The 16,505-nt window shown below is 34.5% G+C and overlaps 1 protein-coding gene across 8 annotated transcripts in view; it reads right to left on the reverse strand.

The window, feature by feature from the left end:
* LOC110374003 (GTPase-activating protein skywalker) overlaps positions 1-16,505 on the reverse strand; it is an 80,294-nt gene that overhangs the window by 21,160 nt on the left and 42,629 nt on the right. The gene's annotated exons all lie outside the window — the stretch shown is intronic.

The following is a 16,505-nucleotide window of genomic DNA, read 5'->3' on the forward strand; positions in this document are numbered from 1 at the left end:
GTAATAGCAAAATGACAACACGCTTACGTTATTTTATTATTTAATCAATTACATAATTTTCTTTGTAGTAAATTGATAAAGCAACAGATCAATTAGTAGTATCCACAGAGATATTTCAAATTATAGCTTTCGCTGGTGTTAAGCCAGTAAGTAAGTAATACTGCCAAGTCAACAGTGATTCATGATATTCATTCATATACGCACGCATTCCACCCGCAACTCCTTTTAGGTCCAGTTGAAAACCAGCGTCAGGCACTTTTTGTAAGTCATAATACTGAACTGGACCTATTTGACAAACACATTTCTTTTTTCAGGTACTTTCTAAATATGTCGTTTGCTATGTTTTCCTTGTGTTGTACCAATACATTTTTTTTTTCTTTCTTTCTTTCTTCTCTCTATGTTACTTTGGGTAATAGCTACTTACTTGCCAATACATAATATTTTGGTAAATATTATTCTCTTTACCTAAGATTCCGTATATCAAAATAGACGACCAATAAGATATAGCAAGAGTGCTTAATAAGCAGTTTTCTTGGCATGTTTACGAGGGCACTTGGCTGAGCCAGATTAATTGGCTGTCATAAACAAGTTTAATAATTTTCTTTGAGGAAATAGCGAAAGCAAAAGGTCAGGCAAACGACGGAGTGACGATAATGTTATTAGAAATTAAACTTTGTTAATACAATTTTCCGCGATTAAACTTTATAGGTAAATATGGAAATATGCTTCAGTTTAAGTTGAGAAATTGTGTCCATGATGAGATAAAATTATCCTTTATTATATAATCTGGACTAGGAAATCAATGAAACGAATGTTACTTGAGAGATGGCTTCCTACACAGAAGTATAGAAGAAGAGGACATGTTGCAACCACCCAGAATAAAAATTATGATAGGGTCAGAAAGATGGTGCTTATCTACAAAATAGTAGACATTGAGTAAGCATTTCTGTGTTTTCCAGTGGAGCAGTAACAAACATCCCTGAAACTTTCACGTTTATAATAGCAGGATGAGATTTATTCACACGAGCATGAAACGTTTCCTTCGAGTTTCATAAACTACTGAATACACAAGTTTAATTACAAGCTTTGCAAGTTTCAGTTGCGTGAGATGCTCACACATGTCTTGTTTGAATAAAGACTAAGTACAAGTATTTTAATAACGTTTCAAAACACGAATATTCATGTCTAGTTTATATTATAATTAAATTCGGTGATCCTTAATCGAAACACGTGCCTACATAAGAAGAAAAACTTAAAGTAATCCTCACAACATGCCTGTCTGGAATAAATTACGATCAATTAATATTTTTCTAACTGAGAACGTTCACCCACCATAATAAGTGACAAGAATTTCGAATTAACAGAGAATATAGACGACAATTTTGTAGGACCCCACGCTCCAATGTTCGCCCGGTTGCTGATGCAAGAACACTCTCAGAAGATAGGCAGAAAGAAAGAGCAGAATATTTTGGCACTTTCATTCAACAGCCTACAGTAGTACCTACCCTTCTATTCACCAGAGTCATCGACTTCATTGAACCAAACACTGCCCTAGAATCCATACTGAACTATCGATCTCCCATCCAAGCTAAACCCAACTGTAAGTTCATGATTCATGAATAAGTGAGCGCTGAACAAATTAACTCCTTCTAGAACATTCACCCCGACACTTACGTAATTTACGACTATATCAAGTTCTATGTCTGAGAGAAACCATATGGTTCTGTTTGTTGAACTTTGTCTTCAAGTGAAGGTTTATTGCACGTGGTTTGTATTATTTCAGGATTTAGAAGGGAAGTGTTTTCATCATGAAGTAAGTTCTGCGTGCATCATAACAGACATAACGTCAGGTAGACAACATATTGTTTCTGAGTTATTTGCCAACAATCAGTCCGTACTCAGATGTGTCCGTGAGAATACGCCAAACAGTATACTGATTTATTATTGCATTGATTCTATTACTTTGTGAAAGCCAAATATTCCTAAATAACCATTAAATAACATAAAAACTTTACGTAACATTTCAGCTATTTATTAATGTAGATGCAATATTTGACCACGTGCAAAAATCGGAGGCAGCAATCGTTCCCATATGCGAAGGGTACAATGATAATGTAAAACGGTCTAATTTTAGAACTACCCAAATTGATGCAGATACCATAATATAGAAACTTACAGACAGATTCGATTCGATTTCATTACAACAGCATGTAGTAATGTTTATTCGCGGAACAAAAACATACTCGACGAGTCACTCTCACGATACAACAAAACTAAAAGTTTATTAGTTTAGTAGACAGAAATAGTAAATTGCGGAGTGGATGCCAATAAACCATTGGTTCTAAAAGTCTACGACGAGCTCTTTGATATAGTTTAAGAATTTAATACTCTACAAACTATAAATCGTAATTGTTATTCTAATATTGAAAAGGAAAATGTGTCTAACAAAAATATTTGGCTTGGGAATCCCTTCAAAACAATTGATTGAAAGCGAGAAAACATACGTCACACCAGTATGCGCCAAGATTGTGACAATGTCCTGGCAACGATGCACCAAACCTTTCAGTTATTAGCCAATACTTTAGGAAAACAACAGCCAATTTAAAACGCATCACACTTTGTCCAATCAGCAACGAACCAAGGAAGACGTTGGATGAAATAAACAAACATTTTGGCACCATTTTGGACACCAAAACGGCATCGAATGGACCATTACCAACTCTCGAAGACCATTACGGCGATAAAGGAGCCACGTTCTCTCCTATAACTTGTTCACATTTTGAACTCAAGTAAATGTATGTCAGACGATACGTCACTGCCACGGTCAGAATGTATTCGGACCTTTTTTCAGCGAGTTTCGTTATTTTATAGTGAGACTTCGCCCACGAACGCGCGTAAGCTACGTGCCAAAAACCCATCGGGATTCTACGTGGAAACAAACACCGTCAAAACAAATTGACTAAGATATGTCGCCAAAAATGTTGAACGAATCATTTTATTGAGTTAATAAATTGGAATAGTTGTTTTGATGATTGTAGATTAATAAATCGTTTAGGTGCAAATAAAGATATGTTTAAGATTTTTTTTAGAACAACATTAATGATAATTTTAGTCTCCTTAGCATACTAGAATTAGTATATAATTTCCGAATTGTGAGTTAGGGTACCCGATATTTTATAAATCGAAACTCCTGAATCTACTTCAGTTATAACAACTAGAGACATGACTTTGAAACCAACACTAGAAAACACTGCAGCAATTATTATTATGATCGGCATTGACAAAGCCTGGCCTCCAAACACCGAAACCGTTGCCAACCCATATATACTCCTGCATTTCAAATGTAACATTGACTGCAATAAGATAGGTTACAAGAAATTACTTTTTTTACGACCTGACGATACAAACAGATCCATCCATTGGTGCGCAAGAAACGATAAACGTTATATTGGACAGATAAAAGTTCTTATTGTATTCATTGCGGTGTATAACACAGCTGGACTTTACGACTGCCTCACCCACATATTGCTTGTTACCCTGGACATGTATATTCATAAAGTTATTATTGCCGTACGGTTAAGGGGTAAAGAGGTGACATCTTGGAAGGAAAGTTGAGGCAAAGTTAAATTAAAAACTAATACACTTGCATGAATACAGAAACTGATAGGTAACAGAAACTGATTTATTGCAGGCATATCTAGTTTAGTCGGCGGATCGATTTTAAAATATGGATGAAGAAAAAAGAGGGAACCATTGATTAACACTTGCCAAAATAAAAATAAAAACTAACAACACACACACAAACTAACGACACAAGTCTTAATAAAAACGTAACAAGCGAAAATTTAAGAACACAGACTGAACAGCACAAAATTAAAAAAGAAAACAACTTTATAATTTCACTACTAACTAGTCTCTCCTGCAAAACTAACTCTGACATCACTACCGCACACAAAAGACACGTTGATATAATGAGCTGTCACATTTTGCACTAATTAAAAGTTTCCATAAATCACGTTGGCTCTCATTTTGCTGTCAACTACGCCACCTTTTGCAGTGAGATGAAGTTTATTACATACAATTTTAACCATATTAGTAGTATGGCTGACTTAATCAGGTATATGTGTAATAGATGACCTGTCATGTTGTTCTGTAGTTTTAATGCTGTGTAGTTCTTTTTATCTGTAGTCTTCAGTATTTGTTTCAATGCGGTCCCGCTTTTGTTGCAATTGCATTACCTTAGTATGTTATATTATTGTTCATCATCATCTTCATCATCTTATGTCTCTATCACAACCGTAGCCACTGTTTAAAGATATCAAGATATCCGTCTCAATCTGCTCTTTATTATTGCCAGAGATAGCGAAGACATAAATAAATCCAATTTACTGTCCCTTACGAACATTTGACACCAATCTCAGTTTCAAGCAAACCTAACACAATAAGTTGACTCTATTGTCGCCATAGCAAAAATGTCCTCGCACCCTACATTTCTTCCAAAATAAAGAAAGCCAAGACGTAAAACGTGACGGGTATTCGTTGCAGTGTGGCAATATACAGTTTTCCGTAAATTGGCCCCTTTTGCGAGGAAGTATACCTAAGCCCGGCCGAATATATTGCCCTCCGCCTTTGTACAATCGTCTTGCCTATTCGTGCGTGCTCCAACTGGCTCACGTGCCTTTCTAAGTGGATGTACCTCTATATTTTATTTAAATGTAAGAATTTTAGGTAACGGAGAACCTGGTTTGGGTTCTAATATTTTTGTTATGAAAATATGTTTGGTAACAATAAAAATATTTCTGTGGGTTGATACTCAAGAGTTTTACTTTCTCCATTAATTAACCAAGTATCCAGTTTAACCACATTTATTTGGAGCGACTATAAAACATATAAAGGTCATGAAGTCATCCTACCAGCAGAGCTGAAAAATATCAATGAATCTCCGCAGGGACACGAAACGTATACAAATGTAAAAAAAACCCTACGTAACACAAACTAAGGTTATATTTAGATTTATCACCAGTTCCGAGCTAAGGAAAACATCGCACGGAAACTGGAACTTTTAACAATAAACAAATAACTACGAAACATTTAGTTTATATGTACTGCCGGTAGATGTCGTTACCTGTGGCATGGTGAAGGTGAAAATAATCACTACCTGAATATTTTATGATCAACGGTCGACGGTCGTTCTAAGTCCATTGCCCTAATCTAACTATTACACTATTTATGCTGTCAAGAACTTTTTTCGACATTGACATTCCTATGCAATTTGTGACGTCACTACTTAGCCTTTTATCTGAGGGCACGGCAGTGCCCCAGCCAAGACTCGAGCAAAACGGGCACGGCCGAACTATCTTTTCTCGAAGCGTTTCGCGGCTATTTCAGCCCCCTGTATCTTCCATGTGAACAAAGCTAAGAGTTTAAGTTTTCGATGACCAAGAGTAAGTATTAAAACAAGCTCAGTCTCGAAATTACAAGACATTTGAATAAATAGTTTACGAGTTATGAGCGATCAAAGTTACACCATTTTGTCACTGACTCACTCACTGACCGATCATCAAAAGTCTAAGGTACTTCTAGCAAACTTAGAACCTTCAAATTTGGCACCAAGATAGGTTATTAGCTACATATAAAGGGAAAATTATAAAAACCTTAAAATTTAAAAAAAAATAGGAAACAAATTTATATTTGCGGTTTTTCAAGAACATTGTGTATGTATTTTGACTGCATTGATAACTTTGTTATTTATTTATGTACAAAATTTTACTATTTGTTTTATTGTTACGTAATAAAATATACCACTATTGTTATTATGTATTAAATATACATACATATGAATAAAAAAGCTAGGTTAAAATGAAATGAATAATCATAAAATCCAGATAAAATCTTTCATATTAATGCAGTGCAATAAATACTGCATGCTCGCTCGATAGATGGCGTTGTTCTGGTCTAAATCGCGCTATGGTTTCGTTACACAGCTTAGTATAAGTAGTACTTAAAAAAAAAACAAATAATTTCATGTGATAGCGCCATTTACCTCTGAAATATATCTCTTTTATTCTAAAAGATATTCGATTCAAGAATTCGAAATGTTTTAGTTAAAAAAAATGTTGTTTACGTGCTACTTTAGGTGTAAATATTTAGTTTGTTACATATTTAGTTACTTGCATGTAAGTTAATTTAATTTGTTATATACTTAGAGAAGAAAGAGACCTACAAAAAATAAATTAGATCCCACCAAAAACATTGAATGTAAAAAAAAGCCAATCCTCTACGCAATTCCTCCACCGTAAAAAGTTTTGAGATCGCATAGAAGCCAAGTCCTGTTCAACATTATTTGTGATAATAAATCAATATTTTGTGACTATAATATCAATAGTTTTGTTCACATTACAATAATATTGTCTTGGCCATGAGCACAAGTTAAAAGTCGCTCCTTGAAATAATGTGTTGAATTGATAAATATATATTATGGACATGATTTTACGATTGGACTGATTGGAATTTGAGATCACCATGGACTAAACATGCGCCATAGTACATGTGCAGTTCATTGATGTTGGATGATACTCACTGTCGGTCATTTAGTAACAATCGAATAAACTAAAAGTATTTAATTATTTGATTTTAAACTTCATGTTTGACTTTCACCTCTCCAAGATATGCTGTATTATATTTATAGTTTATTGTGCTCATGGCCAAGTCAATATTATTGTAAAGTGAACGAAACTATTGATATTATAGTCACAAAATATTGATTTATTATCACAAATAATGTTGAACAGGACTTGGCTTCTATGCGATCTCAAAACTTTTTACGGTGGAGGAATTGCGTAGAGGATTGGCTTTTTTTTTACATTCAATGTTTTTGGTGGGATAGGTATTTCTAGACATTCTTTGTAGACGACTTTGGAGTGATTGAACTTAGGATGATATTACATAGTCTAAAAATTCTAAAAAAACATGCAAAAGACAAGATCAGTCGTTCCTTGTTAAACACTGGTACCCAGCTGCATCTAGTTAGACTGGAAGCCGACCCCAAAAACAAAAAAGGCTAGGGAAAATAGGATGACACTAAAAATGATAAATTCAGAAGAACAAGTTTCTTTCAAGAGAAACTATCATAGACTCTCTTTATAGACAACAATTTTGCGTGGGCATACTTGAACATTCAAATCATTCAAATAACTTTCCCACCTGATTCATTACACGTAGCCTTCTAAAAGCATATCCAGGTCATTCTAGAAGATTCCAGGGTCATTGACCCGCAGGCTACAGTACGAACGAACGGTCTAGGTATTACTCAACTTGATGACAATCGTAAAATGTTTACGAAGCACTAAATTCTTGGATCACGATATATTTTCTTTGAACAACGTGAGAGATGAGGAAATGGAATAGCTAAGGGATTTTTATTTTGGTTAAGTACTTGGGGGTAGTTAAATAAATTAAGTACAAACATTTTGAAGATTTAGTGGCTCTAAATCAAGGCACAATGTATATTATGCTTTTGGTCATATAAAGGTTTCCTGTACCCGTTGTACACCAACGGATATTTGACACTGTTTTCTATACTATGCATATTATTATCTATTGCTTAAAAATAAATGAGAATAAATCCTCAAAGCTTATTGTTTGTAAAAGGTTTTTTAATTCCTCACAAAAATATCGTTCAATTTTCGAATTTTATGCCAAAACTTATACACTACGAAAACAACACTTTTGCATTACCAAAGAAAAAACTGTTTACTACATTCCCGACGCAAACAAAGGGTGTCCTACCTACACATCAACCTTTAAGTCTATAAACATTTGAAGACGTAAATAAAAACTTTCCACCGTTGGAAAAACCCTCGGAAAGCAATACCGTGTACTTTTAGTTAAGCACCTGAACTTTTGCTAATAATTTCTTCATTAACGACTATGTGTTCTTAGCAACGAATCTTTGATAGCCGACAAGTACGATGAAGTTAGGTATTTTTTTCTAATTAAAACTTAAATTAAATTGAGAAAACAATTCCTTTGTTTACTTAATTTATTCACTGTAACAAGATAATAGATCAAATTGCTTTAAGAGTACTTCGCGAGTAATTAAAAAAGTTGTTTCATTTGTAGCAACGATCACACGAATTCCTTCACAAAGAAAATATAATTGGAAAACTAACTTTTATTAATACTTAAACATCAAAGGCAGACGATATTACTTTTAATTACAGATAAATATCTCCACACAAAATCAGTAATAACAACAAAATGGCGGAATCAGTTACAGACGTTAAATAAAAAGAAAAAAATCGCACAAATTCAACGCAAACCCGCACAAAATACTTTAAAAGCCTTCTCATACATTCCCTAAGGCAACGAGCGGTCTTAGTTATAATAAAATAGTAATATAACTCAGGGAAAATGTGAAATATTCATGCAATATACCAGCCGAGATGAATGGAATGAAAAAAAAATGCGACCAGAAAAACCAAGTTTCGGGAGCAAAATTCAAAGTTGAACGCATACTTTTTCATTATGGTACCGGGGGGATGGTATCGTTCTCAATTAAACATAAATAAATTTTTAGCTTTTATAGAAATCCAAATGTTCTTAGATTTTGATTGCAAAAACCCAAGACTAAATGATATAAGATTGTAAGGATAAAACGGATCAAAAAAGGCCTAACCTGTATAAGAAAATTCATGCATTGTTAAACAGATCAGTCAAGCTTAAAGCCACTGCTACCAATATATCCGAACTTTGAACCCAAACGATGTTCATTCACAAACGATATCGGCCTTTGACCGATAACCTTTCCATGTGTCGAATGTCACATTTTCTCAGAGGCTAGTAAACTAGTTTATGAATAAAAGTGACCTCGCTATATATTTTAGTAACGGTTTACGAAATTAGAATGCTAAAACCGACTGGAATGTTGAAGTTGTTGAGAGGAATCAATCTGTATCTACGTCAGCAATAAATGATGACGATGATTATGAATCGAATGGAGAGAATATTAAAAGATCGGGTAACTGGGTTGAGGAGGTCAGATATGCAGTCACTCCACTACATCCTGCTAGACTGGAAGCCGACCCCAACATAGTTGGAAAAAGGCTAGGCAGATCAGTTGGTGACGATTATAATAATTCATCGAATGTAGAGAACGTTCAAAGATCGAAAAGGATAAAGGTGACAATTAAACTTAAGATTATTGAAAGGTGTGTCATGCAGTTTAACAAATTAGTCATCTCGGTGTTAAAATAGATTTTATATGACACATGACGATTGAATGAAGCAATAGAGATAAGGAAAAATAACAAGATATTTTCAACAGAATCATTGGGCAGACAGTCAGAGCTGAACAAAAAGTATTACAAACTGTTATCAATTACGTGCAAGATAAGTGCTGGTATTTTTATGACAGAGTAAAGTAATGCAGACTACATGTCTCAAAACACGTAAAAACCTAGGTTTAACGAACGCGTTAATGTAGATGATTGTGGATGACCTAAATGTACAAAATGATGTATTTCACAAGGTATAATTAAACCAACTAAAGATAAAGTAAAATTAAAATAACACAGTAATTTCATCAGAAAATACAAGCTAGGGGTATTTCATCATAAACTGGACATCAGAATTAGTCATACGCATTCTGTCCTTTGATCAGCAACATATAAAATAAGGTTTCACCATGACTAGGCAAAATATATGAGCTATAGAAATTACTTCCGAAAATTGGTTTGAGTCATAGATAAACCCTTAAACAGTAGTCATAAAAATCAATCGAGAGCTTGTTCTAAATATTGGAAAACAATAAAGTCTGGCAGGTAAAAAATGAAAGGATAATATCAAGTATTTGCCAACCCAGACATGATATTGCAAAATATGGAGACACCCCTTATCTCATTCATCGAATAGATGAAGCTGAGAGGACTTTAGATGGAGTACCTATCCGTTGACGTAGCAACCCTTTATCAAGCACCTTCAAGATCTCATTAAACATTTTGTTTTTAATTCCATCACAATCATGGATTAACCATAAATACATGGTGCAGGTGTAATGATCCACCAAGTACCGTATTTGTACAATCAGAGTTAGTCATCGATAATTATGGAACTTAATGAGCGTGCAAATTGTCAGTCACGCCAACACTATACTGAGCCAATTTAGTGCATTACTGCAACCTTTACTGCCATATATGGTTTATTAAATTAACAGTTACATTCCAAAGGTCAAAGCTTTAATAGCTAAACGAGACGCAAGCATTTCAGGAATGAGATTTTAGAAAATAATGAATCCATAAAGTTTAAGATAAATTGCTTTTTGCTAATAAATACTATAAAACGACCACACGATCCCCACTGGGTTAGATAATTCACAAAATGCAATAACGTAATAAAATATTTATTGCATATAAATCGGTTGGGATTACTGATAAATAATATGATAAATATAGTTTTATGGCGACATTGACAGGTAAGAGATAAAATGCCGATATTCAGTCGCATCAGGTAAATGCCAGAATGATGAAAGAACATAACATCTGATAAGATCCTCATGTTATTTTGTAAATCGCAGGTTTTACGTAAACGAACAAACAAGGTAAATCCCTGAAGCAGAAAAGTGTATAAAACTGAATTTATTAGTAGCGAAAGATGGAATAATAAATGAGAGACCTAAAAACTACGATGAATTTGAAATTATGCGGGGAATAGTAAATGCAGGTATGAATATCATACTAAAAAGAATCTCTATAGATTAACCAGTAAGGGATCTTTTAATATGAAAACTAAACTTAATTTAGGATCCCATGATTTTTAGACGTCAATTAACATAAATTAACTAAACGGTTTTCATGATAGAATATCGGTCTTATATACAGGCGAAAATTTTTGCCGGTCGATTTTATCAATTTCTATACCTACTATTCAATCTGTAAGATTGACAAATCGTCGATTTGATCTCTTGTTTTTCATCTTACTGATGATAAGAAACAAAGTATATTTCTGTTACCTTGTAAACGTCTTTAAATTTTTTGTCAAACCTACGTCTGTCATGACAATGTTGTCCATATAAACTTCGTCATATTATCGTCAAATACTGCTAGTTGGTCTAACGTTAATTTGCATACGTTCGCAGCAAGAATAGCAATTTTGTTTGCTAGAACTCTGCTTGCATAAACTTCATCTGCTGATTCTGTGACGTATGATTTAGTGTAATTTTTGTCATATTTATTTTGTTACTACGAGCGTCATAGTCAAACACTTATTTAATTTTGGTTTTGTTTGAATTCATAGTACAAGTTATAATTAATAGCTCACTGTTTTTTTAGAAAATAGCATCTTCAGACACTGAAGTTACTCTGCTTATCATTCTTAAAACTAAATTTAACTTTAGGACAATCTCAGTCCCCAAAAGTCATGAATATCCAAGTCATTGAAACCTATCTCCTTCAGTAAATCAAACTAATCTACAATAATGTACAACATTATGTGCAAAACCCGTATAAAGTGACATTTAACGCCACACACAATGTTACGCATGATTTTCAAGGATTTATCGCGATGTTTCCACTCGATTAAGCATTTATTTACCTAGAAAGGGATATAGTTACTGTTAGAACAATCGCCTCATTAAGAGCCGTAACGAGCATGTCTATGATAATAATGAACTTGGATTAAGCAGAGTAAGACCTTTGTATACGTCATTATAAACCGCAAAATTTTCAAATAAATTTTCCATCGGTAATATTTTTCCTGATCATGATATTCAACAGTTCAACAAATCCTCAGTTCACTGAGATTGGATTTAGAAAACCTCTGATGTCACTCCTTCACAATCCAAACGTCGAAAGTTACGCCTAAATCATGTGTAAGAAAGTGTTCAAGGCATTTGTCTGTTACAAAATAACAACTACATAAGCTTTGAACATACCAGTTATGATAATATGTATAGCTGAACATTTTCAAGTATAGAAAACACGTTCCCACCACTCGGAAATAAGTATTGTGATATGATATCAGAGATTGCAACAGTTATAGAACTTATAGATTAGTGAACGCATGCTGAAATTATTTAAACGGCTCATGATGAAGGATGAGCGTCGTTATCGATATAAAATTATGCAATTTGAACGAATATTGATTTAAATTGTATTTATGTTAATTGAAGAGTGAGGGAAAGACGAGGTGTTGATATTTCAATGATTAATACACATCACATTTTGAAAGACGTGTAACATTGAAAGCGTGAAAATGAATTTATGACAGTGATAAGACAATGCCAATAATACAAAATTTTGTCACATGAAGGCAATTTTAAGTAGATCTAAAACTTATAATCCTAAAGAAACTAAAACACGTAACAAACTGAAAAAAAAAGCAGATAGATACAACGTCACAAGACCAGTCAACAAACTAAAACTTGCGAAACACTTTATCCCGGAATTAGAGCGAAGTTGCCAAACGGGTCTTTCTGAAAAAACTGTCAACGCTGCTGTAATTGGGCTTTCAGCTTTTCTGTTTTCAGCTAACAACGAATAAAAAATAAAAACTAGAGGGGCAAACGCTTTGAAAGCTTGTTATAATGGACGTAACTGTCGTTTGCAGCTATAAAGGATGCTAACAGTATTATTCTACAGCACATCAGCCAGTCCACATGTAAATTTTCATACTGTTATGCAAAAATATTTTAATAGGATTAAGCAGCGTGCAAATGTTTGCTCTCTGTCAACGTTTTATTGTATGTGTTGCGAATTATTTACTTTTGTTCTTGTTTCAGTTGTAGTTTTATCTTCAACTTTTACTGAAATCATCGCAATTATGTTTTCTTGATGATAATAGTCTAACTATAATCTGTTCACGCCAGAGAAATCCACAAACAAATAGATCAGACCCGCTATCAGCAGACATAAGTCATTGTTTTTACGTCTACGTAACTTTATCGACATAGATACAGCAAGATATGACGTTACTTCGCAACGTAAAGCGCATTGGTAATACTCTGTGCGTGCGTACCGACGTAGGCAGTTCAATATCCGTCATTTACGATTTGATCCTTTTATACAGCCTCTTTGACGCAAGCTGCGTGCTGATAAACGCTCAAAAGTAAATAAACGAAAGTATTATGGATCCCCTTTGTTATTTGCGTTTTTATGACTTTAAGTGTTTGTTTTCCTGTAAAAGTTATGATGTTACAGATATCTTTGTTCAGATTGTAATTTGATAAACGAAAGTCATCGTAGGTATTACTTAGACATTTTCTTACACTTTGTAACAACATGTTGCCTTCAATGGCGAAATCCCAAGAAATCCGCTTACACGTAAGAAAATCCGAATGCAGAAAGATCCGGATAAGTCCACATCGGGCTATTGTCTAACCTTTTTCTCGAATAGACTTGCTAAATCGACGGGAAGTGACAAACAGACGCCCCAACGGATGCATCTATGCCGTTTATCTACGAACCTGCTTCGACTAGAGGGGATCTCTTGCTCCTACCAGTTAATTGAATCTAACTTCAGATAACTGAATTAAATTGAATATCGTTAACGCTTTGAAGATCAATGGAGTGGTAATTGGATTTTCTAGGCAATAGTTGAACTTGTGAAGGGTTAAATGGAGCTTTCATGTTAGGTTAACTTAGGTTCATGTAATTAGTCTGCGGTGTACTCGTGAAATTCTCTTCAAGTTTCAATTAAAACGCAATTGAATTAATTACAGGATTCAAAGAATTCATTTAGACGAATAAAATATGGTTATATTAATCCTTTTATTTACTACGTAAATGAACTCACCTCAGACTTCACACAAATCTAATATTAACCTAATACAAAACTGACATGGGTTTGAACATCTAAAAGACCTGTCACCGCGGCCCGCAAATTATTTCCGCTGAAAACCTTAGGGAAATAGCTACCTCTCTAACTGGAGGGTCGGTTGATATCAAGTGACCCGCACTTGACTCGTGAACTATAGGATTTTGGGCTTCGAGAACAGGATGAATTTGATGGGAATTTATATTTAGACCGCTTCGGAATTTTTGTGCAAAATTCTATGACATTTTCCGATAACGTTTTGCTGGCATTAATTCAATTAAAGTTGTTGTATTGGTCAAGGGCCGAAAATATTTTTTGGGCTCAAATTGTTTTATAGAATATGAGTCGTGGTGGCCTAGTGGGTAAAAGACCAACCTCAAGTACGAGGGCACGGGTTCGATCCCAGGTTCAGGCAAGTACCAATGCAACTTTTCTAAGTTTGTATGTACTTTCTAAGTATATCTTATACACCATTGACTGTGTTTCGGATGGCACGTTAAACTGTAGGTCCCGGCTGTCATTGAACATCCTTGGCAGTCGTTACGGGTAGTCAGAAGCCAGAAAGTCTGACATCAGTCTAACCAAGGGGTATCGGGTTGCCCAGGTTACTGGGTTGAGGAGGTCAGATAGGCAGTCGCTTCTTGTAAAGCACTGGTACTCAGCTGAATCCGGTTAGACTGGAAGCCGACCCCAACATGATTGGGAAAAGGCTCGGAGGATGATGAAATTGTTTTATAGAAATTGTGATTGCTAGGGGAAAAGTAATAAAACAAGGAAAATCCAAAGATTTCAGTTTCCACAGACGTTCTTGTGTCTGAAATGTTTCAATATTTATATTTACATCACTCACAAAAGTTGAAGAGGTGTACTGAAAGACAGGGTTTCTTACGTCGGAATCTAATATGAGAGGGAGTAAGACAGAAGCGATTTGTTCAAACGGACTGTTTAATAGTAATGTCACTTTTCTATCAACAAATTCTGAAACAAGCCCACCAGACACCAACGCTATTTCAGTTCAATCGTAAGGTTGAAATATTTATTATTTATTTTGGAAGACCAGAGCTATTTTCGTTTTGATTCTAAGTCGGTAAATTTTTTATGAACTGTTTAAATGAAAAAAAATATCAGGCGTAAGCGTACCGTAATCCTAACTAATATTATAAATGTGAAAGTAACTCTGTCTGTCTGTCTTTCTGTCTGTCTGTCTTTTCTTCACGCCTAAACTAATGGACTGATTTGTGTGAAATTTGGTACAGACATAGTCTGGAACTTGAGAAAGGACATAGGATAGTTTTTATTACAAAGAAATACAAAAATAAAAATAAAATTTATTCCGGACATATACCGCCATCTATTGGTCAAACCATAAATCTGCCGCAAGTCACTATTCCACGCGAACGAAGTCGCGGGCAAAAGCTAGTTTTAATCATATGACAGCTGTGTGTTCTGAAATCCGCTAAAAATGCCTGCGGCATTACACACAGTTTTTCCACAAAGACCATTCAAAAAGGATAAAATATATGATACCAAAGCAACGTCACATGAAAAAAGAAAACACGATGCCATTGTCAGACACAATAATCCTGTTAAAACAAATAACCTAACAACATAAAATAAAGACGTGCCAACGACGATAAAAGCAGAGAATCTAATTAAAACTTATAATCCCACTTATCCAGTAAGGCAAGGTTAATCAAAGCTTCACACGAGAAGTCGAATAAACTCGAAACTGAACTTGGAAGTTAGTACTTCATCAGTGAAGGCAGTTACCGTCGTCACCTAGGAGCTAAGTTAAACTTCTTGATTGAATTTGAAATCTCATTAAGTAGATGTACCTAAGGCTGGGTTGAATTTGTGTACAGGCGTCGAAATTGGATACATTTTGGAGAACATGGAACGTTAAGTAGATAGAACGTTATTACTCTAAGCCCTGTTAATATGTTTAAAACCATACCTGTTTATATTTTTGACATGTTGAGTAAAAAAAGGTAAACAACAATTGTAATTAACTAAAATAATAATAGTTAAATGTTACCGCATACAAATGACCTATAAAATATCAATGAATTCAATGGCAAATACAATTGCAACGGCGTAGCTAAGGACTGTCGTACAATAGTCATGCAATTTGGCAATTCAAAGCACAATTGACCTAGCAGATTAGACATAACATTTATATTAATCCGTTCAAAAAATAAATGCGTGTTGTAGATAATGATAAAATGTTCCACTCCATTTCCGGGCTGTGTTATTCGATCAAAATAACAATATCAACCGTGGTTCATACTTTTGGCTGCTTTCTTTTGAGTCAGTTATACTATTCGCTGTTTAATATATGGGACCTCATATAGACCCCTGCGGGACACCTATTATTTTCCAAATTCTGTTTACATCATCAAATGTGTACAGACCACAAACATTCTATATAAACACGTCCAAGCCTTGTTACCAATATGACAACACGTTAACAGGAAAAGAAAACACAATACCGTTTTAATATGTGGTCGTAAACGTGCTCAAAAGCCTAACATTGACATCTGCCAAAAGCAATGACAAATGTATTGTGTTACAGGCAACGACCTGTCAGTTAGGAGCATACAGTTGTTTTGTGTATGCCCTCGCTATTATCACGTGGCTTGTGCTGTTAAACAAATAGTCCTCAAAGATCTGCTAAATGACTAAATCAGTAGAGAATA

This window comes from Helicoverpa armigera, chromosome 6 (assembly GCF_030705265.1).
Source record: "Helicoverpa armigera isolate CAAS_96S chromosome 6, ASM3070526v1, whole genome shotgun sequence".
Taxonomy (NCBI): domain Eukaryota; kingdom Metazoa; phylum Arthropoda; class Insecta; order Lepidoptera; family Noctuidae; genus Helicoverpa; species Helicoverpa armigera.